General features: G+C 37.6%; 1 pseudogene; it reads left to right on the top strand.

Annotated features, from left to right (window-relative positions):
- Positions 1–1,977: 1,977 nt before the first annotated feature.
- LOC105043692 (uncharacterized) lies at positions 1,978–23,789 on the top strand (annotated as a pseudogene).
- The last annotated feature ends 1,327 nt before the right edge of the window (positions 23,790–25,116 follow it).

The raw sequence follows: 25,116 nt of genomic DNA, 5'->3' as shown, positions 1-25,116 counted from the left end.
GAGGATTACGTGCGCAAAGAAATTAAATCCCACTTTGCTAGCCTTTAAGGAGTATTCTTTTAAGCAGAATTTTCCAACATTTCAAGAAACCAAAGATTTGAAAGTATCGGGGGGAGGATGGTCGATGTTGTTGATTCTTTTTTGCCACAAGTAGGATCGGAAGGATGATCCAAAGGCAGTTCTAGAGGTACAAATTCACTGTTTACAAGGATCACCAAAGGGAATTAAAACTGATACATATCTCAAGTGATAATATGACATATTTAAATCTAGAAAATTGGTGCATAGAAACAATGCACTAGACGCTACTCCTGGATTCAGTCATGTGCAATCTTCAACACTGCGCATGCATGATGTTTATGCATATATCTCTGAACTGCTTCTGAGATGATTCTGTGCGCGTGAGGAAGCTTATTTAATGTACTTTTCCATGACATGGGCATTCTTGTCATATTCAAAACATGCTATTTTTTTTTTTTTTTTTTTTAATATAAAGGAGACTAATGTGCATTAGCACAATAGTCACCAAACATGCTAATTTTTACCATGACCTATGCAGAGAATTAGTTTCTCATGGCGAGAGGCATCTAGTTTAGTCAGAACCTTTCCCATTTTACACCCGGTAAATCCAAACTCCTAGTACTCAAGAGATCCATGATTTATGTGATGCGGGATTTAGTTCAGGTTGGTCAATCTTGTGGGGATGGGGTGGGGAAGGAGGAGGGAGGGGTGTGAATGTAGAATTAAAATCACTCAAAACAACTAATAAAACTTCACATTTATGAACGTTTAAAGTTACTCTGACAAGAAAAGAGCATATAAAATGGAACTCATTGTGAAATTAAGCATGCACCAGAATTGTGCTTAAAGAGGTACCACCATTAGTGCTAGCTTGAGTTCTCTTGGCTTGGGTATACAGATAGGGCATATGGGTGTCTCAAAAAGGATTAGTTCAATGTGTCGCACAGAGGACTTCGTTTGTGGGTTACGTGGTCGTTTAAATCACTGTGAAATATCTTTACTTGCATGATACAGAATGTTGGGTTAATGGAAAGGGATGCAAGCATAATTGAGATGAGGCTGCTAATCTTGGTAGAATTAGAAGGGTAGAGTTAGAATGTTACAGAACTTGAGGGAGAACTGCCTGAGATGGCTTGGCTTTGTGCACCATAAATTTGGGAAGATTTGTTCAGGGGCTTGTGATTGAGGTTGAAAGGAGGGGAAACCAGAAGATACTCAATGGTGGCGTTTACACATACATGAAGTCGCTATCCATTTTAACAAGTATAGAGAGAGAGCTGGAGCGAGAGAGATAGAGAGTGAATTTGAGCGAACTTATACCAAATTTATGAGAAGTGTTTATAAATTCTCCATGTATTGATTGCTGTGTTTTGTTCGATAAATGGTTATATTATGATTCATGTTGTAAGTAGTCTGGCCATCGTGATCTTGAGAAAATTTCCTCTTCCGTCTTCTTCTTTCCTCAATTAGCTATAAAAGGACAAATTGTGTTTGAATTACATATATTATTTGCAGCAAGCTAGCAAATTGTCCATGAGAGTTAATCTCCCTGGATGGTTTTGCACTTAAATCAAATTGATTTTCTCCTAGCTGTGTTAGGCAGGCGGGCATTTCTCTAAGAGATCCTATGTACTGATTCTGCTTTAATAAACTAATGATAGAGTTTTCTAAGATGTGATATAGTAAGAATAAAAATTAATGCCAGACATTCTGCCATGTTCTTCATAATTTTGTCATTAAAGGATGCACACGTAAAGTTGATTATATAAAATATACATATATATATATTAAAAAAAACTTAAAATTTGCACTTATTACAATTTGCCATAACTTGGAACAAGAGTTCAATAGGTAAGTATTGGTAGATATCATGATGGCTTCTTATTTGCCGACGGTTGCTTTGTTTTCAGTCCTTTTGGTTGCATCATTGTGATCTCACTGGTTAGATTTTCAGGAATGGAAGCTGTGGGAGTGGTGACTGCTGTAGGCCCTGGGTTGACTGCCAGAGAAGTAGAGGATATTTCATGTTGCTCACGCTCGCAATCCAATGGGTTCTCCTGCTGAAGGGCAAATTCTTCCTGCAAGTGTTGCAGTTCCTGTTCCACCTGCAGTTGATCATAAAATAGTGGCATCTGTTCTGCTGAAGGCATGACCGGTTATGTTCTACTTCACCGATGCTTCAAGTAGAGTCATCCGGGGCTCTGCTGTTGCTAGGGCTGGAACTAGGCCGGGTCAGGTTGATTTCGGAGTGGGCTTTGCACTAAGCTCAAAACAGTTAAGACAGATTTGAGTCTAAATATAGAGTCTGTTTATCTTTTGGATTGGGTGCGAATATATTTTTGGCCCGGTTGAGGCCCAAGCCCGAATTCTGGCTTGATCAGCATGACCTTTGATAGAAAGGTTGAAACAGCCCAATCGGTCTCCAGAAAAGGAATCCGCACTACTGAAGCACCACAGCACCAGGCCTAAAAACTTCCATTACTTTTGAAACGATAGGTTTGAATAGAGGCCCATCGCTGTCATCATCCATCCCAATATCTAAAGGGACATTTACAGCATAGTCTTTCCTTTTCCCAAATCTAGTCTCACGTACATCTCCTGTTCCGGGAAAACAATCTCCAAATTTATGAAAAGAAACTGTCATCACTATATCAGTTGTGTAGAAGGCCTCTACACCATCTCCATGGTGGATGTCAATGTCCACGTAAAGAACACGCTGCCAGAAGTGTTAGTGAAATTTACCATCAAACAAAGTAGATAAACCAAGCAAGTGAAATGATAAACTGATAATAAAAAAAATCAATGTAAATAATTGGGTTGCGAATTTAAATAAATTCTGTCTGATTGAGAAAAATATTGAATCATATAATCCACAAGAAAAGAGTTTGCCATAGAGTTATTCAGCAATCAAAGTCTTCTCAACTTATTATACGAGCTATTTAGTATAATACAATATAAGCGTATGCTGCATATACACACGATTCATTAAACCAAATTGGAGTTGCATCTAATTTCTAACGGAGTTTTGGTGAGAAGGCAACAAGTGAGATGGAGTTCTTTTTATTTTTATAGATTCGGCCATCCCAATATTTGCCCAAATAAATAATTTGGGCTGACTAGTTGGGTCAAGCAAGGCTGGGCTTGGCTCGGGTCGGCTTGGGCCTAAAAACAAGCTCAGGCCTTAAATTTTAAAGAGCGATTCTCTGTGCACCGCGTGTGGTGAGAAATTCAGCACCGGTGATTGGTCACTGCAAGGTGTGTGTGGTGGGGGGGTCGGGGAGGAGATAAGAATTTCATAATTTTAAATTTTTTTTTGGACTTAAGCTTGGCCCAAAACAAAATATTTCAAATCGGACTCGGATAGGAATGTGCCAGCCCAATCTAACCCATTTCCAACCCTATCTATTGCTGCTCATGTCTTAACAAGATACTATTACTAGTATGACCCATAGTATATTTCTGTGCGATCTTAAGGGCACAAAACATTGCCCAATAGCCCAATACAATCATCATCATCATTTTGTGGATTCCATAAAGCTACATGACAGTTTATGTCTCTCTATGAAAATAGTTTTGACAAACTTTATTTCTCTAATAGGATGAAACTGATTAGATATTGATATATATATATTCATATCATATTTATTTTTTTCTGACGAATATAAATACAGACATGAAATTAGTCAGATGCAAAAGTTTATCATCTATATTTTTTTAAACGGATATGGATACAAATCGGATCTTGAAAGTATGGGTATAAAAATAGATATAAATTAGATAATTAAATTTTATGAGTACAGAATCAAAGATGTTGCTATATGGATAATAAATCGAGTTAATAATATGTTAATGCGGTTATATATTTTTTTTAAAAGTTAATGAGTGCTATACAATATTACATAAATACAGATAGAATCAATATTCAGATATAGATACGATATGGATATGGATATAAATATGAATATTAATTGGATGTTCAAATTTTTATCCATATCTAGATGTATTCAGATATAAAATAATATTATCCATGCCATTTTACCTTGGTCTCTAACCGACCATATTAACCTTTTACATGAAATGATATAACATATTCAGTCGATTATACTTTTCCTTTATTTGACTGCCAAAATATGTTATCGATCAATTTCTACAGTAAAAAGTGCTTGGACTTGATTTATACAGCATACAATCACTACAAAAAAATAATTTTTTTTAATAAAATTATTTACGATAAAAATATTTTTATCATCAATAATACTATTTACGATAAAAAAATATTTATCATAAATAATTTACTATTTACAATGAAAATAATTTTTGTTGCAAATAGTCATGTATCAGCGATAAATTTTTTTTTATCTTAAATACTTATTATTTACGATGAATATTTTCATCGTAAATAATATGTCATTTATTTTAATTTTAAATTTTTAAATATTAATGATAAAAATATTTTTATCATAAATAATTAAGTATTTATGATGGATAACTTTTTTCATTATCAATAAGTTTATTTGCAACGCAAATATTATCATCACTAATATTTAAAAAAATAAAAAATTAAAAAATTAAAAATTATAGATTATTTATGATAAAAAATTTTCATCATAAATAATTAAATTTATCATAAATACTTAATTATTTACAATAAAATATTTTTATCGCCAATATTTAAAAAATTAAAAATTTAAAAAAAATCAAAAATTATTTATATTTGTGATGAAAATTTTTGTCATAAATACAAATATTTCATGAAAAAAAATTTCATCATCAATACCTAATTATTTATGATGAAAATATTTTCATCATCAATATTTAAAAAATTAAAAATTTAAAAAAATCAAAAGTTACTTATTATTTATGATAAAAATTTTTCATCATAATAATTAAGTATTTACGATAAAAAAAATTTATATTTAAATACTTAATTATTTATGATGAAAATATTTTCATCATCAATATTTAATAAATTAAAATTTTAAAAAAATTATAAAATTTAATTTTTGATTTTGTGTAAGGCAACTACATCTATTTTTTGTAGTAGCTATATGCATCTTTTGTCCTTTTACATAGTAAAAAAGTAAATATGAGTTATGATCCAGACCGAACATTTTGTATGAAAAAATTATAAAAAAAATAGATGATATTCGCAGAGTAGAATGAATAGATCCTTTTGAATGAAATGAGCTATACGTTTATTTGCAATGTAAAATTCATCTGTTCATCGCTGTCACTGTTACTAGTGATATCAATAAATCTTTCTGATGGAGTTGTCTTAACCTGTATTAAAAGAGCCTCTTTTCATGTAGAAACATATAGTTAAGCAGTATATTCTAGCATTGCTTCTACGATCTCAAAAGATACCGCACTTTCTGCATCGATCGACGCTCAAATATATCTTTATAGGAGTTTCAATCATGAGAAGACAAACAATACGAGCACTCATCTTCCTAGCAATGCAAAATATAAATATGAGCTTGTACTTTATAATACAACTTATACTATCCGCAGATCTGTTTTGATTCTACTTAATTACTCTTTGATGCTCATATTTTTTTTTTTGAATTTTTCAAGTTTGATCCTCACATGCAATATATGAGCTTATAGACCTCTAACTTTCTATCCCTATCCTATTCTTCAAATCTCAATCTTGATGGATTTCTCTCGCGATCTCAGAATCATCGTGATATTCTCATACTCTGACTTTCAAATGAAGACTTCAAAAAGAAGATGAGCTCTTTGGAGATCGAAGAGCTCAAAACTATCGATCTCCTATAGTATGTATTCCATTACGGAAGTCAAAGAGCTATTCTTATAATAATTATTAGCGATATAAATTAAACTTTTCATCGTAATTATATTTTTTATATAATTTTTTGAAGAAAAAAATATTTTTGATAAAAAAATCATAAATTAACTATTTATATAAAATTTTTTAATTAATAAAAAATTAATTTTTTAATAAAAATATTTTAAAAAAATTTTTTAGAGAAAAAATTTTTTAGATTAAAAAAATTAATTTTATTTTTCATCATGAATATTTTTTTAATATCATTTTTATTAAATTTTTTAGATGGAAAATTTTCTTGATGGAAAAAATCTAAAATTAATTTTTTATGAAATTATTATTGGAAAGATTTTTTTAGACTGAAAAAATTTGAGTGAATTTTTTTTTTAATTATTAGCTACATAAATAGAATTTTCATCATAAATAGTCTTTAATTTTTTTTAAAAAATTTTTAAAATTTTTTTTTATGATGTAAATTTATTTTTTATCGGCAACTATGTTTTAAAAATATTATTTTAATCAATTTTTGTGAAGGAAAAAATTTGTTAATGGAAAAATTTTTTTTATTAGTGATAAAAAATATTTTCATTGGTAAAACCATTTTAAAAATAATTTTTTTTATTTTTTTGAAGAAAAAATTGTTAAAGAGAAAAAAAATTTTGGACATTATTTATTAGCGACGAGAATCATATTTTCATTGGTAATACCCTTATTAACGATGCATATTTTTATTTCTATCGTTAATAATTTATTTCATAAATTTTTTAGGTAAAATTTTTTTAGAGAAAAGAATTTTTTAGTGAAAAATTTTTGACGGACCTTATTGACAATAAAAATTATTTTTTCGTCATGAATAAGCATATTAGTAATGAAAATTTTTATCGTTAATAGTTATTTATTTATTATAGGTCAAGTCAATGTTGTATCCCTTCCGAGCTCTCTCCCTCTCTCCCTCTCCCCCCACAAAATCCTCTCTGAGCTCTCCCCCCCCTCTTCCTGTCGGTGACCACATCTCCATCGCCGTTCGGTGCAGACTTCCACTGTCGCGGAGATCCACTGTTGTGGGCTTCTACCATGGCTTTCCACCATCGCTGGCTTCCACCATCGCTTCTGTCAGATTCTCCGCTGCCACCATTGTCGTTCGCCAGAGGTAAGAGTGCTTCCCTCTCTCACTCTTTAATCATCGCGGGGGTGTGTGAGGCGGCGGCACCACAGGAGCGGGGGTCGTGGAGGGTTGATGAGGGCGGCGGGGGGAACCGACAGAGGGGGTGTGGGTGGGTGAGGGCAGCGACACCACGACAGCAGGGATCGCGGTGGGTTGGAGAGGACGGTGGCACTATGGGGGGTGGGTCACGTGGGGTGGGTGACGGCGGTGGTGCCGCGGGAGCAGGGGTCGTGAGGGCTGAGTCTGGGCAGCACGGGGTGGGTGACGACGGTGGTGCCACGGGAGCGAGGGTCGAGTCCGGGCGGCACAGGGTGGGTGACGGTGCCGGCACCACAAGAGCGGGGTTGCGGGGGTCGAGTGCGGGCGGCGGGGGTGGGTGATGGTGAGGCACTGTGGGAGCGGTGGTCGCTGGGGCCAAGTGCGGGCGGCGGGAGGTGGGTGACGACGACGGCACCGCGGGGGGTGGGTCAGGCCGCAAGTGGATGATGTTTAGAAAAAAATAATTTAAAAAAAAAATATTTAGGATAAAATATATTTAAGAAAAAAATAATTGTTACGAAAAAAATATTTAGGAGAAAAATATTTAAGAAAAAATATTTTTAGGTAAAAAATATTTTTAAAAAATAAAAAAAATATTTATTATATATATAAAAGTTAAAACGTGGATTGGGTCGGGGTTGGGAGAGAGGAGAGTTAATCGATTCGAACCCAATCGGATCGGCTCTGGACTGGGCCAAATGTTTGTCCGAGCCTAGCCTGATGGCCAAACGAGCCCTATTTTTTTGGCTAGAGCCCAACCTGAAAGGTTTGGGGTCGAATTTGAAGCCTGGCCTGATGGGCCTCCTAGCGGCCCAACCTACTTCCAGCCCTATCTTCGGGACTGCCTCCACGGTGCTGCTTTTAGTGAATTTGGAAGATGAGAGAGAGAGTGGAGAATATTCGATGTGGGATTGGATTTCATGTTATTATTTTATGTTAATATTATTTTACATGCTCAACTACTTATAGTTTATTTTATATTTATTACATAAATTTTTTAACATTATTACTGAAATTTATAAATTTTTTATTGTTCCACTAGCACAATGCATATTGCTTTGCTTATTACAATTTAATTATTTGTGTACTATTTTATATATTTTGTTTATTATAATTAAATATAAAAAATATTTTTATTTTAAAAAAAAATTACTGAAATTTTTGATAAAAAAATTTAATACAGAGTTACTCTTTTTTGATAAATTAGAAATCTATCTCTAAATGTATGTTCAGAGATGGTAGTTAAATTGAATTGAGTCGTAGATTTTCATTCAAGAGTCGATCTTGATCGAGATCGACTCTTGGATGTCCCGTATTCGAATTTTTTTTTAAAAAAATAATAATATTATTATTAATAGTTGATATTTTATTTCATTATGTGGTGGTCAGCAGTTATCTGTCCACTATTCTCTGGGTATATGTGGATAGGGTGCGTAGGCACCATATTTATGTAGTATACTTGAAAATCATGGAGAGATCTGTCGAAATTTTTATAATAATGAAACAAAATATGACTAATAACAATAATAAATTATTACTTTTTTGAAAGAGATAGAGCTATAACTGTTAGTAATGATTTGAAATGGATAGGATCATGTATTTTTGCTTCATTAAATTGGTGGAAGGAGATTTTCTGTATTACTATTCAGTTTTGTTCTTTAATACATGCTGTTTTGTATAAAATGATTCGTATCTGTATCCGATCGAGATTCGATCCAAATCTGGGTCGGAATTTGGTCTGAAATTTGGGTCTGAAATTCCGGTTCGGATGAATATACTAAAATTTTTTTGTTATTAATGATTTTCATGTTTGTTGTCAGATAGATATCAACAAAAGTTGGATGAATGTCAGAGATATTTTTTTACCTGAATATCGAAAAGTGTTCGAGATTTTATTGAGTTTGCATGGTATAAGGCTGACAGTACTAGTTGGATAAAATATCTATGTAAGAGATGTGTCAATATGGTATATCATCACATAACACTTTTGAGGAGCATCTGCTACGTTATAGTATGGACAAGCAGTATACTCGCTGGATATGATAGGAAGAATGATCTGATACTTATGGTTATCGCATAATTCATCCTTTTGACTCTGGATGCTTTAGGATGGTCTCAGGTTAACTGTCAACCGAGATTGCTTCATCCACATTATATTTCAATCTTTCAAATCTATCTCATGGATTATCCTGGCCAAGACTTTACTAAATTGAAATATGCGATACATCCACTCAATAATCTGGAGGATCAATCCCATCTTAATCCACATACAGACTTCACAAGTATTGACTGTACTCAGTAGCCTTCCATCACTGCATTAAAAATTTAGGTAGTTCGCATCAAAACACAGTGAGTTGCTTGTAAGTCACTATGGTGATCTCAAGTCTGAAGGATATTTATACTCATGTGTTTTGCGAACAGCTCTTGACAACAGAACGCTTAGCAGTGAGTCACTTGTTCAGTAACGATGTACTCTTACATCTCACCTATATACCATACTAGTGTCACCACACTCCTTAGTTAAGGAGATAATCAACCCATATGACATACAACGACCTTCACTCATAAACATATTATCCCGTAATGATGTATTATTTGGTCGCGAACTTGTTTAACTATAAGATAAATTCTCTCTTTATGTACACTAGCATAGTTTTAGGACTTCATCATAGTACAAGAGTTCAAAGAAGATGTCATTTGTAATGAAAAATATCAGAATAACTATTATTCAATAATCAATAATTCATATACAAAGATTAACTCAATCGTCACATGATTGATTTTAGGATACAATTCCAACAGTGGCTTGTATGCTAATTGTATATAATGTGTCACTTGGAAGTGCATGAAAGAACCATTTATTTTTATGTCACTAATAATTTCAGGTCCGAAAGTATCAGGTAATAAAATTGATGTATATCTACGATCGTTAATCGATGATCTGAAGGAGCTATGAAAAAATAGAGTACAGACATATGATTCTATAAGTCGAAAAAATTTTAAGTTGCATGCTTCGATTTTATGGATCATAAATAATTTTTCTGCATATAAAAATTTTTTGGATGGAGTACCAAAGATATCTGACATGTCAATATGCAAAAGGATGCATCCTCCTTACATTGAAAGCATGGATGAAAAATATGCTTCATGGGTCATCGGCAATTTCAACCTGATAATCACTCTTAGAGGATCCGTTACAACCAATACTTTGATGGTAAGTCCGACCGACGTCTGCCACCAAGGAGTTAAATGGAGCAGAAGTTTTAGAAAACTTAAAGTCATTGAAAATATCCAATTTAAAAAAATATCGAATACTCGCAAGTGAAGCATACTGAACCTGAGCTGAATTGGATGAAGTGAAGTATTTTTTTCGAACTACCATATTAGAATAGCTACTACTTCATCATAATCTGGATGTAATGTACATTGAGAAGAATATTTGTGATAATATCATTGGTATAGTATTGAACATTCCAAGAAAAATAAAAGATAGTATAAAAGCTCACCTTGATTTGTAGGAAATTGAAATCTGATCGGAGTTGCATTTAGTTCATAAAATGATAGATTTTTTATGCCACTACATGTTATTCGCTGTTTGACGAAAAAAGAAGAGTTTCTGTGGATGGTTCAAAATCGTAAATTTTCTGATGCTTACGTTTCAAAATATCGTGGTGTGTTGCAACAATGACGGCAATATCTCTAACATGAAAAGTCATGACTTCCATGTGATGATGCAATATTTCTTCCTGTGGTCATACATGGCTATTTGGGTGGTAAGTTCAATTGTATTGATTGAGTTGAAAGTGTTCTTCCGAAACTGTATTGTCGAAAATTAAAAATTAACTTACTTGAGAACTTTGAGAAGGATATCGTGCTCATTTTTTGTAAGTTAGAAAAAAAAATTTTATCATTATTTTTTGATGTTATGGTGTACCTGACTATTCATCTTTCAAAGGAAGCTCTTTTGGCCGGACTGATACATTATCGGTGGATGTACCCTATTAAAAGGTAAAAAAATTATATGCATTTTTCATATCAGTTATAAGATATAAATATATTTTTAAAATTTAAATTTATTTTTATTTATAGATTCTTATATACCTTAAAAAATTATATGCGCAATAAAGCACAGTTTGAAGGGTCTATAGCGAAAGCATACGTAGCTGCGGAGTATGTCACGTTCTGCTTGATGTATCTTGATAATATCGAAATAAGATTCAATCATATAGATCGTAATGCAGATCATGAATGGAGTGATAATAAACCGATACTATCCATATTTAAACAAACGATTCGATCCATTGGTGGAAGGAGATATGAATTTATGAATATGAATGAGCTATCCAAGGCACACTTTATATTTTAAATAATTATGAAGAAATTAAAGATTTTATTGAGTAAATAATATTTTAGCATACCGTTTAATATTTAAGTAATTTTTTATATCGATGTAAAATTAAAAATCATGACTTATTGCAGTGAGCACAAGAGTATACTATCCAGAGAGAATAATACAGATATGATGATCGATATAGAAAAAATTTGCAAAATAATTTGAAGATCTTGTAAGTTTTACTAGTAATACATTATTTTTAATAATTATAGAAATAATTATTTGAACTAACATAATTTTTTATATTATGGTATAGATGAAATATAAGTATTTAAATAAAGAAGAAGGTATGATCGATGAGTTGTATGATTTAGCATGTGGTCTCGATCAAAGGGTTAACTACTACGTATCCTGTATCATTAGAGGAATGTGATTTCACACAAGGGTGCTTGAGATGCAATGACGGATTCAAAATAGTGAGATTGCTACGATAGGATATGAAGGAGAAGAAGAGATTGAATATTATGGTGTACTGATAGATATTATAGAACTGAAGTATGGATCCAGTAATTCTGTATTCTTGTTTCAGTGTGAATGGTGGGATATTAGCAATAAAAAATTGGTATTCATATCGATCCATACTTTTTCAGTATAAACTTTGCACGAATATGGTACCAAAATGAGTCATATATATTAGCAACTCAAGCGAAAAAGTAATATATTTGAAGGATCTAAAGTATCAAAGTAATTGATATATCGTACAAAAATAACATAAGAGATGTATATAACATACCAACCCAACTAGAGATGGATAAAAAGTCAGATTTACATGAAGAGGAAGCTTTTCAGGAGGAAGAACAAACATTAGCCGAGTTTCTTATTGATGAAGAACTTGTAATAGCTCTTTTGAATAGGGCTGATCTGCCATCCAATGAAATTAAAGCTGAATTTGTATTTATTTGATGAGTCAGAGGGCGACATTAGTTCATAAATGACGATGAGATAGAAAATGATACATTAGTCGATTATTATGATTCGAAGGAGGACCTACACATCGAGGAAGATACAAATATTGATGAGTAGATCTATATTCTCTGTTGAATCTTCTCTTGCAATAATGGTATGTGATATAATTCTATTCATTAGAATGTAATTTATTTTTTGCTATTATTATTCAATATTATATTCATTTATATATGAAGAATTGCAGGTATGACATCAGGAGACAGACGACGACGTTTGCATTCGCAGCCTACCCCTGAGGCTGAGGCGTCTTCATCCATTTTCACTGTCGCACCAGTAGAGTCGCCAGAGCATCCTGCACTTGCAGGTCCCAGTGAAGCAGGTCGAGTGAGGCAAATCTGAGTGGTATTATTATACTTTTTATATAATAAAATTTAATTTTTTTATTTAGATAGCTATCATACTAATGATTTATTTATTGTTGTTTCAGGTCAGTCTCCACCGATGGTGAGGTGAGGATGAGATCCATCGAAGAACCTCGCTCTAGAGTGTTGGAGATGCGAGCATCCAAGACAGCATCTCCATATTGAGATACCATCCGACTACACTAGGCCCATTAGGAGATGGTGTGAGCTATGGCAGACCGAGCTCGGCATCATATGCCGCAGCTATGCCTTCGTGATGCTTTTCGATTGGCGTCACGTTATACGGACTCAGAGAGAGATTTTCTACACTCAGTTACAGATAAAATAAATTATACTGTGAATATTTAATTAGCATAATATTCTTCTAATATTTGTAATTGGCAGGGTGTATTTGATATTGTTGATTTTGAGGAGGATAGCGTGCGACAAGCTGTGGACGCTTATTTATTCTTGCATTTCAAGGAGTATCGCCATCGCATTCCTCAACACTGGTACCATGTGATGCAGGACCATGAGGTGGAGGTGCGCAACAGCGACCGTATGACAGCATCATTATGGATGATTGGACTCTCGTATGCTGGCATTACGAGGATCCGACATATCAGGTTACACATCCAAATTTTTTTTTTAGAGTTTAATGATTGAATCATTTATTCTTAAATTTAGTTTGTTACCTACTAATGTGACTGCTAACTATATAGAGACGATGTACCTAGAACACCGCAAATCGGACGAGATAGATCGTGTCACATTATGGAGGTTCGAGATCGTTCGCTCGTCATATGGTGCAGATGATAAGTAATTTTTAATTAGCATATTTTAACTTTCTAACTATTTAAAAAATTTTAATTAATTATTCTCAAATTACAGAGAGATGCAGAGAGTGGCGAGCTTCCTAGTAGGATTGATATCTACTAATGGACCCGTCAGCGACGGTCAGGAGAGTGGACGACGAGCAGCTAGGAGCTTTTAATAAGTTTTATCAATTATTTTTTATTTACAGTTTAATTTTCAGTATGAAATTAAAATAGCTATAACTTTAATTTTTAGGATCGTATGATAGGCATCAGATCCCAGCCTACCCCTGAGGACTCGACCGCATCCATAGATGATGAAATCTATGATCAGGTGCTTGGTACGAGATCTGTTATATTAGGGGTTTAAGGCATGGGATCAGTGCTCTCTCATCCTCACGCTCGTCCAGGACGACATCCATGCTATCTGCGATGCTCAGCTAGCAGAGATACAGAGATAACTACTGAGGATCGACAGCAGATTGAGCAGTGAGCTGATGAGTTAGCTGTCTGCGTCGACGAGAACCGCTGCTTCAGACCCAGATGATGAACGGATGGCACAGATGAAGTGGATGATGTAGATAATGAGACAGCAGCAGGCCAGTCTGAGCTCTTTCAAGCACTCTCCTTCTCCAGCCCGTTCTCCTTCTGCAGATGCCAATATTGACGACCTGTTTATGTTGCTTTTTATTTTTATTTCAGACCTCTTATAATTTTAATTTAATATAATAAAATAAAAAAAATATTTATAGATTTATTATGTAATTTTTTATTTTTATTTTATAGATTGTAAATAAAAAATATTAAAATATAAATTATAAATATATATTCATAAATTATTAAAAAAATTATGAGTAAATTTTTAGTGACGAAATTATTTTCGATAAAATTTTGATCACCAAAAAATCTATTAGCATGAAAACATTTGGTCGTAAATAATTTTTTTAATAAATTTAAAAATATTAAAATTTTATATTAAATTATTAGCAACGAAAATAGTTTCGTCGTAAATAATTAATTTTCGTCGGTAATTGTCATATTTACTATGAAACTTTTACGTCGCTAATATTTTTTTTATAAATATAAATTTTATAAAAATTTTTAATTAAATTAATAACGATGAAAATATTTTATCATAAATAATTGTTAAATTATTTTTTTATTAGCGACGTAATAATTTATCATAAATTATTTTTTTTACGATAAAAATTTTTCATCGCAAATAGTTTTCGAAAAAAAACTTTTTTAACGACGAAAATTTTTGAACGGTAATATTGATTATTGGCAATGAAAATTTTTTTTCTATCATAAAAATTATCAACGATGCCATTATTTATGACAAAATATTAGTGATGATAATTTCATCGCTAATAACTATTACCGACAAAATTTAGTATTAACGATAAATTTTTTCGTCACTAATATGTTGCAGTGAATTAATTAAAATTTGAATGGCTCTTGAGATGATTATAATTCTCTCCGTCAATTTTACGGGCTCTTATTTTAACCATTAGTGGCACTAACCTGCATAATGCTGATTAGTTCTGATTTTAACCATTAGTGATTATATCCGTATACTTAGTAAACTAAAAGGTTCTGATTATATTTGGAATGCCGGTGGAAGCAGGACACACTGTTCTTGTTCATGCTGCAGCGGGTGGTGTTGGTTCACTACTTTGCCAGTGGGCAAAGGCCCAGGTGCCACCATGGTTGGAACTGTTGCAAGTGAAGAAAAAGCATCTCAAGCGGCTGAGGATGGATGTCACCATGCCATAATTTACACAGACCATGAGATAAACTGGCAAAGGATGAGATAAATTCTGGCACCTATAGGAGTTAATGTTGTCGATGATTCTGTTGGAAAAGATACATTCCAGGTAGATCGCACAACCTTTGCTGAAATATTTCTCTTCACAGATAATGGTCTAATGAGTGATGACTGTATAAAGTAGATTCCACCTCATGCCTTTTCTATTTTTACTATCATGGATGATGATTCTCTATCAAAGTTTGAAGAACCGAAATGGCATGTGCTGTTCAGGTCAAGGACCTTTGCTGCAATATTTCTCTTCAATCTTCACAGATAATAGTCTAATGAGTAATGACTGTATAAAAAGTAGAGTCCACGTACTTCATGCCTTCTCTACTTTTACCATCATGGATGATGATTCTCTATCGAAGTAAGGAGAACCGAAATGTTATGTGCCGTTCCGGTCGAGGATAAACTGTCTCGATAAGTAAATTACTAATTCATTTCAAGTGCAATCTTTCAATAAAATTATGTTTCTTCCTTTATGACTAGTAAAAGGAAATGTACATTGTGAAAACAACTGGAAACTCATTGGGACTTGTCTTGTATGTAGGGATCGTTGGCATGCTTGATGTCACGGGGGTATATTGTCAGCTTTGGCAGTCATCAGGAAGACCAGATCCAGTTCCACTGAGTGACCTTGCTCCGAAACCTTTGTTCCTGACCAGGCCTAGTCTAATGCATTATACTGCCACCCGCGAAGAGCTTCTGCAAGCTGCTGGGAGGTCTGCTGTGAATTGCATGGATAATTTTTGTTATATATTGCTTTCAAAGTGAATTAATCCTGTCTTCCACGAACACATGCAATAAAATAATGGTCCAGACTTTTGTCAATGAGAAGTGTTTGATGGCTTTTTTATTGCAGGTTTTTGATTCTTCATCATTTTCCTTGCTTAGGTCTGTAATGGATGAGAACAATACGAGAGAAGCTATTTCATGCAATTTCTTAATCCCAGTTGGCAGATATAGGAAATATATAGCATTGCAAGACGGTGCAGATGGTCGTTGGGAGATTGTATCATGAAAGGTATTAGCAGATTTGTGGGTGTTGGAACTCAAAATGGAGTTTGACATCCTAGAGCAGTCCTAACGGCTGCCTTGCCGATCCAATTTCGTTGTGGAAATGTAGGAGTGGGGGAAGACGGGAGAGGAAACAACGCATCTTTCGAGAGCATCTTGTTTTGGGTTATCCAATTCAAGACAGTGTTCGATGAAAACGGGGGGACTTAATCTGAATGGACTCTAACAATCTGTTTGGTGGAAGTATCGCAGTTGCCTGGCTCAAATTCTTACTGATTCATTGTCAAGTATCAAGCTTGAAAGCTGCTGATAAAAACAGGTCGGTTGGTATAAAATAAAAAGGGAAATCTGAAGTTATGTTGATAGATGGATGGAAGCTTACAGATATATAATTATGTCGATCACTGGGGGAAAAAAAGAAATCATATACAAACAAACCAAGTTGACATTACTTGGTTAATGAAGGAAAATCTCTATGTGGTGGGGGCCTAGTTAGGTTAGGTTCTAGTAAAATAGTTCACAGAAAAGTTAAAACAAATGGGGTGCTACCTAAAGGCTGCTAAAACCGAGGGTTCCATTAACTTGGGTTTAATACGAACTGCCATTCAAATAGCGTCGTTAAGTTTTACTAAAACTTACGCAAAACGTGAAATAATTGGGTGCTATCAAAGAATTACACAATCAGGGGATTCTCTTTGGGGGAATAAGAACTTCTATTCATATAGGTCTTTTAAGTGTAACTAAAACAAGTTTGCAGAAATCGCAAGATGAATTTGTTCCATTAAAATTCAACTTTGGCGGCTTCCTGTAAAATCTGTTCTTAAAACGTGATTAGCCATTAAAGCCTGAAACATAAGTTCGAGGAAATACGGGTACATATTTCGCACAAACTTAGGTTTGCCGAATGGTTACCAAACAATAATGACGATATTAGTTATTAATGCACCAATTCAGCCATAGTAAAGTATAATGATACCAACAACTTGTTTATAATGTGCCTCATATGTTGACATGGATAGATAAATAATGCTTCTCGTTGGTACATATCTGAAAAAATGTGAAACAGTGAAATTGATAAAGATGAAAACAATGTTTCTTCTGCAATTCTTTCACATCAAAATTGTGAAACAATGTTTTTTCTTATAAAAAAAAAAAAAACCTGATCTGACAGCTGAGGTTGGAGAGGATTTGCACTGTTACTATGCGGAAATAGTCGTCATCTGAGAAGGGACTTTGGTCGAGCTCTTTACCAACCTATTTGGGCATGGCTGCCGTGAGTAGTGCACGCGGTGCTGCACCGCCCGTGGTGCACAAAGAATTTCGCTTGTAAGAATGTGTTTGATGCTAAGACACAAGATTAATCATAAACATCAGCACGTGTGAAAGGTTAATTATAAAGTATCCATTTTTCTAGGATGATTCCATATTTTTATTTATTTTATTCATCTTCAAATCACTAAATATGTTTTTTTTAATGATTTATAATGATATTCATCCATAATCACTATATGTATTAAGAAATACTTCATCTATAATAAGAAGTGCACTATATTAATCCTTTTCAAATGTTAATGTAATCTTAGAAGAAGATTAATTCTCCATGACTATATTTGGAAAATTTAGATGTACGATGATGAGAATATTTTCATTTAATTCGACTCTTCAAGAAAGTTATTGTACATTTTAATTGTGTTGCAGTTAAAGACTCATAACTCAGCATGTGAGATATTGTCCCTTTGATCTTTAACTGTCTTGAGCTATTGGGCCTTTAGTCGTGTTGGGTCTTACGGTTTTATTTGTTAAAAGATGTCTTACATAAAAAAATGGTCTCCTCCTATATAAATCAGAATTTTTTTTGACTGACAACTAATATGAGATTAATGATATCCTCCTTCTACACCACGACATAGTCCTCCAGTCAAGGAGAATATGTATTTCACATATTGGTATTCGGACAAAAGAATCTCACAGTCCATAGAGGATGATGTTCTCCTTCTAGCACCACTGTTGTAGTCAAAGATCAAAATGGACAATACCTTACATACCGAGCTACGAGTCCTTGACTGCAATAAGTTGAATATCCTTTTATCTACCAATAATTATGCTTTTCCATTCAACCAAAATTAAGAGTTTTTTTTTTTCAGAAAAATCTAGATCAATGGTGAAGTGCCACCAATTGTCTCACATAAATGATAGAATTTAGAAATGAAAAAAAGAAAAATGCGCCTGTCTACTCCACGCACGTAGCGCCTGTACACGGGCGCACTTCTCACCTACAGGACCCTGTATACCGATGGATTAGTTTTGTGAGCGGCGAACGAAGTGGTGCTGAAAGAAGTATCCTTTAAAAATTATTTGTGTTTAATATTTATAGAAATAATTTTTATAATCAAAATCAGAACCATCCTCCCCCAAAAAGAGCAACCATTGTGCAACTTGCATGTATGCTCACATCTAGAGGTCATATGTTGCGTGTTTTTGTTAGGATTTGACGCCTCGAGATTCAGCCCACATTGAGCCCACAGTGAGGTTCGCGGCGAAAAACGGAGTCCAACGAGATCAAGATCACCTGAATCGGAGCTCGGATGGAGAAGATACGAGCTTTCGAAGATAGCACGAAAACCGAGGCGGTGGAGGACCGCCGGCGACCGGCGGCGGGCGGCAGCGGCGCGGCCGCAGGCGGCGGCGCGCGGGACGCGCGTCCCAGGCCCGCTGGCCCGCGTGGGACGCGGGACCCAGGCCCGGGCGGGACGCGGGACCCAGGCCCGCGCGGGACGCGCGTCCCAGGCCCAGGCCCGCGCGGGACGCGCGACCCAGGCCCAGGCCCGTGCGGGATGCGCGACCCAGCAGCCTGCTGGCCCATCCCTGGTCCACCGTGGACCGGGTGGTCCACGGCGCGGCCTGTGGACCGCGTGGACGTTTCCCACTCGTTTCTCGCGGTCCACGGCCCTATTCCGTGGACCGGAGCGCGATCTAAGGGTCCAGAGAGCTCCCGGTGTTGATCGGACGGCTTGGGACGTGATTTGGCTTGATTAAGGATTCCTAATCACCCTCTAACCTATGTTTAAGGCTTTAAAAGGCCTGAGACACAGCAGAGAACGAGCGGGTTTTTCGGTTTCTCGCCGCCGTACGAACCGAGAGGAGAGAGAGAGGCGTGAGGCGCTGTGAGAGAAGGAGCAGGAGGCTCCTGGACAGCGGTCGCCAGGCTCTTCAGGGGTTCAGGGGGGTCTCCAAGAGAGAGAGAGCTTTTGTGAGGGGAACTTCATGTGAGAGAGAATTGGGTGTACAAGGGTTGAGGGTGAGGTCTCCTCTTGTAAAATTTTCTTTTCATAGTGAAGTTTGCATGTCCCGTGGAGGCGAGCCCTTTTGTGGCTGATCCACGTATTTTGATTGTTTTTCCTTTTGTTTTGTTTCTTCTTTCTTCCTGCTGCATCGCGTGGTACTGAAAGGATCTTGGGAGGTGGTGTCCTGGCCAGACATCCACCCAACAAGTGGTATCAGAGCAAGGCGGTACAAGGACGCAGATTGCAGTGGTGGTGAGCAAGACTGAAGATGGAGAAAACAGAAACAATCAGGATGGAGATCAACAAGTTTGATGGTAAGAGCAATTTCTCCTTGTGGCAGGCAAGGGTGAAGGACGTGCTCATCCAACAGGGGTTGATCGAAGCTCTCTTGTGCGATGAGAAACCGACCACCATGGAGGTGTGGGATTGGAAACGGCTACAGATGCAGGCGGTGAGTACCATCCGCATGTACCTGGCGGATGAGGTGGTGATCCATGTGCTGAGCGAGACTTCCCCGACGGTGCTGTGGTCGAAGCTCGAGGAGTTGTACATGGCGAAGTCTCTCACCAACACTCTTTTCCTCTGGAGGCAGTTTTACCAACTGCGGATGACTGAGAGACAGAGCGTGCAGGAGCATCTGAGCCACTTCCAGAAGATCCTCACCGACCTTCTCAGCGTTGGCGAGAACGTTGAGGAGAAGACCAGGGCGCTGGTTTTGCTGGCGTCGCTTCCTTCTTCGTACGAGTCCTTGGTGACTGCTCTTCTAGTGGGGAAGAGTACTATCAAGATGGACGAGGTCACCGCGGCGATACTCCAGAACGAGGTTCTCAGGAGGGAGAACCCAGCTTCGAGCTCAGGTGTCGATAGCTCAGCTTTGGTGGCTTCTGGAGGTGCAGGAGGCGGTAGACGGAGCGACAGGAGATCGCATCGAGGGCGGTCTAAGTCCAGGAGGGACTTGAGCAAAACCAGGTGTTACCGGTGTGAGGAGTTGGGGCATCTAGCCAGAGATTGCCCTCAACTGAAAAATCGGACGGTGGCTGCTGTAGCGACGGCCGGCAGCGATTCAGATGGAGATGTCCTGGAGATATCTGACGAGGTATCTACTTCTTCCCAGCAGTGGATATTAGATTCTGCATGCCCCTATCATGTGTGTTGCAGAGAGGAGCAGTTTGACTCCCTGGAGAACAGTGAGAGCACTGTATATCTGCCGAATGGATCGAGCTGTGCGATCAGAGGCATTGGGACGGTCAGCTGGAGGACACATGACGGTGCAGTGAGGAGATTGGGGGAGGTCCGATACATACCCGATTTCAGGCGGAATCTTATCTCACTTAGCAGACTGGATTCGAGAGGCTACAGGACGGTAGCTGGTGGAGGAATCCTGAGGGTGCTACGCGGCGATAGGATTGTGCTGGAGGGGAAGAAGGGGAGCAGAGGACATTATTACCTGGCAGGGAGCCCAGTGCGAGGTGGAGCATCGGGAGCCAGGTGGAGCCCAGAGCGAGGTGGAGCTCCAGGAGGCGGATCGGGCACGAGACAAGAGACTCGGGAGGACGAGAGGCGACGTCGCAAGGTAAGATTCCTATTGCCGCAGGATGATGCCCCGAGCAGGTCTCAGGTCAGGAGGAGCACAGCATACGACGGAGATGGGATCGAGCAGCCTGGCTCGACTCCCATGTTTGCCCATCCATGATCAGCAGGCGATTGCCCCAGGGCATGGGGGCGAGGAGATCCAGAAGCTCTCGGAGTTTGGAGGAGGCCGAATATCGAGTCGAGGTGGAGATTGTTAGGATTTGACGCCTCGAGATTCAGCCCACATTGAGCCCACAGTGAGGTTCGCGGCGAAAAACGGAGTCCAACGAGATCAAGATCACCTGAATCGGAGCTCGGATGGAGAAGATACGAGCTTTCGAAGATAGCACGAAAACCGAGGCGGTGGAGGACCGCCGGCGACCGGCGGCGGGCGGCAGCGGCGCGGCCGCAGGCGGCGGCGCGCGGGACGCGCGTCCCAGGCCCGCTGGCCCGCGTGGGACGCGGGACCCAGGCCCGGGCGGGACGCGGGACCCAGGCCCGCGCGGGACGCGCGTCCCAGGCCCAGGCCCGCGCGGGACGCGCGACCCAGGCCCAGGCCCGTGCGGGATGCGCGACCCAGCAGCCTGCTGGCCCATCCCTGGTCCACCGTGGACCGGGTGGTCCACGGCGCGGCCTGTGGACCGCGTGGACGTTTCCCACTCGTTTCTCGCGGTCCACGGCCCTATTCCGTGGACCGGAGCGCGATCTAAGGGTCCAGAGAGCTCCCGGTGTTGATCGGACGGCTTGGGACGTGATTTGGCTTGATTAAGGATTCCTAATCACCCTCTAACCTATGTTTAAGGCTTTAAAAGGCCTGAGACACAGCAGAGAACGAGCGGGTTTTTCGGTTTCTCGCCGCCGTACGAACCGAGAGGAGAGAGAGAGGCGTGAGGCGCTGTGAGAGAAGGAGCAGGAGGCTCCTGGACAGCGGTCGCCAGGCTCTTCAGGGGTTCAGGGGGGTCTCCAAGAGAGAGAGAGCTTTTGTGAGGGGAACTTCATGTGAGAGAGAATTGGGTGTACAAGGGTTGAGGGTGAGGTCTCCTCTTGTAAAATTTTCTTTTCATAGTGAAGTTTGCATGTCCCGTGGAGGCGAGCCCTTTTGTGGCTGATCCACGTATTTTGATTGTTTTTCCTTTTGTTTTGTTTCTTCTTTCTTCCTGCTGCATCGCGTGGTACTGAAAGGATCTTGGGAGGTGGTGTCCTGGCCAGACATCCACCCAACAGTTTTCTTTAAATTCTTCTATTAACCTGCTTTATTTATTAATCAAAAAAAAAAAAGACATGAAACTTGCAACTTTAGGATGTAATCTTCTTATGTTAGTTTTCTGATGACCTTGTACACCTTTCTCTCTAAATAAAACTAAACACAACAACTAAAACAGCAGTTGCAGACTAATTAGCTCGATCATTTTACTATGGTTCAGGTTGTATCTTTCCCATGAAAAAATAATTAATCTTTTCAGCATGGCATCAACCATTATATCATGTTTTGCACGGATCTCAAAATATTCTGAATATTTTCTTTCATCTAGTTGCATAAATCTCATAGCAGCTATATATTGCACGTTCAAATAGTGCACATCGCGAAAACGATGAATCACCTTTTCTTTTCATGCGAAAGATACAATCCTAACCCTTTGATTACTAAGTTACTGTCTCCCTACTTTGCCAGCGAGCAAATCCCCTTGGCACCACGGTCATTCAAACATTCTCAAAGCAGTTCAAGCAGCAGAGGATGGCCGCCATTTAACAATTTGCACCAAGGTGGACTCTGGCTAGAATCAACAAGATAATACCAGGCCAATGCGTCATTATGTTCTTCAAGATTCTGTTGAAAAAAATACTTTGCGAATTACCACGGAAAAAAAAAAAGAGAAAAAGTTACATTTCGAGGAAAAGCTGACGGCCGTTTCTGAAATATTTACTACGGCCGCATCCACATCCTTACCCAAGCTTTTTTTTTTTTTTTAGGACAGGAGACTGGCGTCATTTTAGGTCCTCACATCACGCAACACTTTTCAGTTAGACTAGACTTTATAGCTTTCATGTCCTTCACATGCAATGTTCCTTGTCGCGTTTGATCATATAAAATTAAGTGCACATGGTCCGCTTTGGGACGTCATTATCAGGGAGACCACATCCGTTTCCATTAGGTAAGCTTGCTGCAAAATCTTTATCCTTGAGCTGTCCGACTATAACATTACACTACTGCTTCGCGTGACGAGCTGCGGGAAGCTGCAAAGGAGGCTTTCGCTAATAACGTGGCATCTGGGGTGCTACGTGTTTGCATTAAGTACACATGCTTCTTGTGTTATTGGTTATTTTGATGTCCTCAATCTATTGACTTGGCAATTGAGGATGCATTAAGCGAGCCCATGCAGTTGGGGAAAGACTAAATGATTGTGATTGTATGTGCTGGTTTTGTAGATTTACATTACCAGAACGTAAGCCTACTAATGATGTTTCATTAATTGAAATTATATATTGGTGTAACAGAAGGCTCGCTCAATGGTTTATCTTTTCAAGAAGACCAATTGAGAAAAATGAGGTTCATGTGTTTGAGTCGTCATTTTGACAATTTACCGTACTCGTCTTGGTGGTGAAGCTCCAATTCAAGAGATTATAAAGTTGGTTCCAAGCGTTTTAAAGCAGCAAAGATCAAAATAATTTTAATATATTTTATTTAATTGAAAAAATCTGATAAGATAGTAGCTCAAAAATACTACAATAAAAATAACCATTAGTTAAAAATACCGCTATAGAATAGAAAGAATGCTGCAAATATCTTTCCTGATATTTTTGTGGTATTTCTTATGTACCGTCAAAAGATGGTACTGTCAATAATTAATTATTAATATTTTCAAAAAATATCAATAAAAATTTTTATTTTAACGACATATGTAAGTGCTTTTAAAGTTTCAATTCTACATATATAAGTATCTTTAAAATTTTAACGCCGATATTTTTTATATGCTAGCATTTTTTTCTATACCATCTTAAGATAGTGTCGGCAATTAATTATCAGTATTATCAAAAAAATAACAATAAAATTTTTTATTTTAATAAATGTGTCACGTCCCGAACCCAACACCCGGGTCGGATACGTGATGGCCGCACACTCCTTAGAGCAAGCCCTAAAGAATATGCAAGGCCAAATTAAATCATTACAATCTTATCAACCATAATATTTAATTTCAACAATAATTCATAAAACTTGCATAATTACAATTAACATTCCTTCAATCCTCTGATCAAGTATCAACGGTACTCTATCTATGCATCCGCTCACTCACAAATCCATACCATAGCCAACCATGGACATCTTGTAACTCTGAGAAGAAAAAGAAAGATGAAGGGGTGTGAGCTTTACAGCCCAGTAAGAATTCCCATATCACACTGATATAGTAATATAGTCTGAAAATAAGGATAAGCAATAAAATATAAAATCTCATGTTCAATGTCCAGAATAATGCAAACATTCATAAATTTTCTGTTTTGTCAAAATAGATGCATCATCATATGTTAACAGGTGAAACACTTTTGTTCAACAATTGTTTCATGCCTTATCTTTCATTTCTCTTTTCATAATCACATGACTTTTAACATTTTCTTTCTGGCTCTGGACTATCCAAGTCTATACCTCAGTCATCATCCGGATCGAATCCACTTTAAAAAGTCTTTCAAGACTGTCCCAGGATGAGCTCCTGGCCGGCTGTCCCACATACCAAAGCCCGTGAGAGGCTGTCCCAGGCATAAGCTCCTTGCGGGCTGTCCCAGGCATGAGCTCCTGGCCGGCTGATCCACCTGTAAGCCAGTGGGGGCTGTCCCAGGCATAAGCTCCTGGCGGGCTGTCCCAGGCATAAGCTCCTGGCCGGCTGTTCCACATGACAAGGCTAGTCCAT

The sequence above is a fragment of the Elaeis guineensis genome, chromosome 4 (genome assembly GCF_000442705.2).
Source record: "Elaeis guineensis isolate ETL-2024a chromosome 4, EG11, whole genome shotgun sequence".
NCBI lineage: Eukaryota > Viridiplantae > Streptophyta > Magnoliopsida > Arecales > Arecaceae > Elaeis > Elaeis guineensis.
Note: the sequence above shows the minus strand (reverse complement) of the source record. Positions and strands in the feature narration are given on the sequence as shown.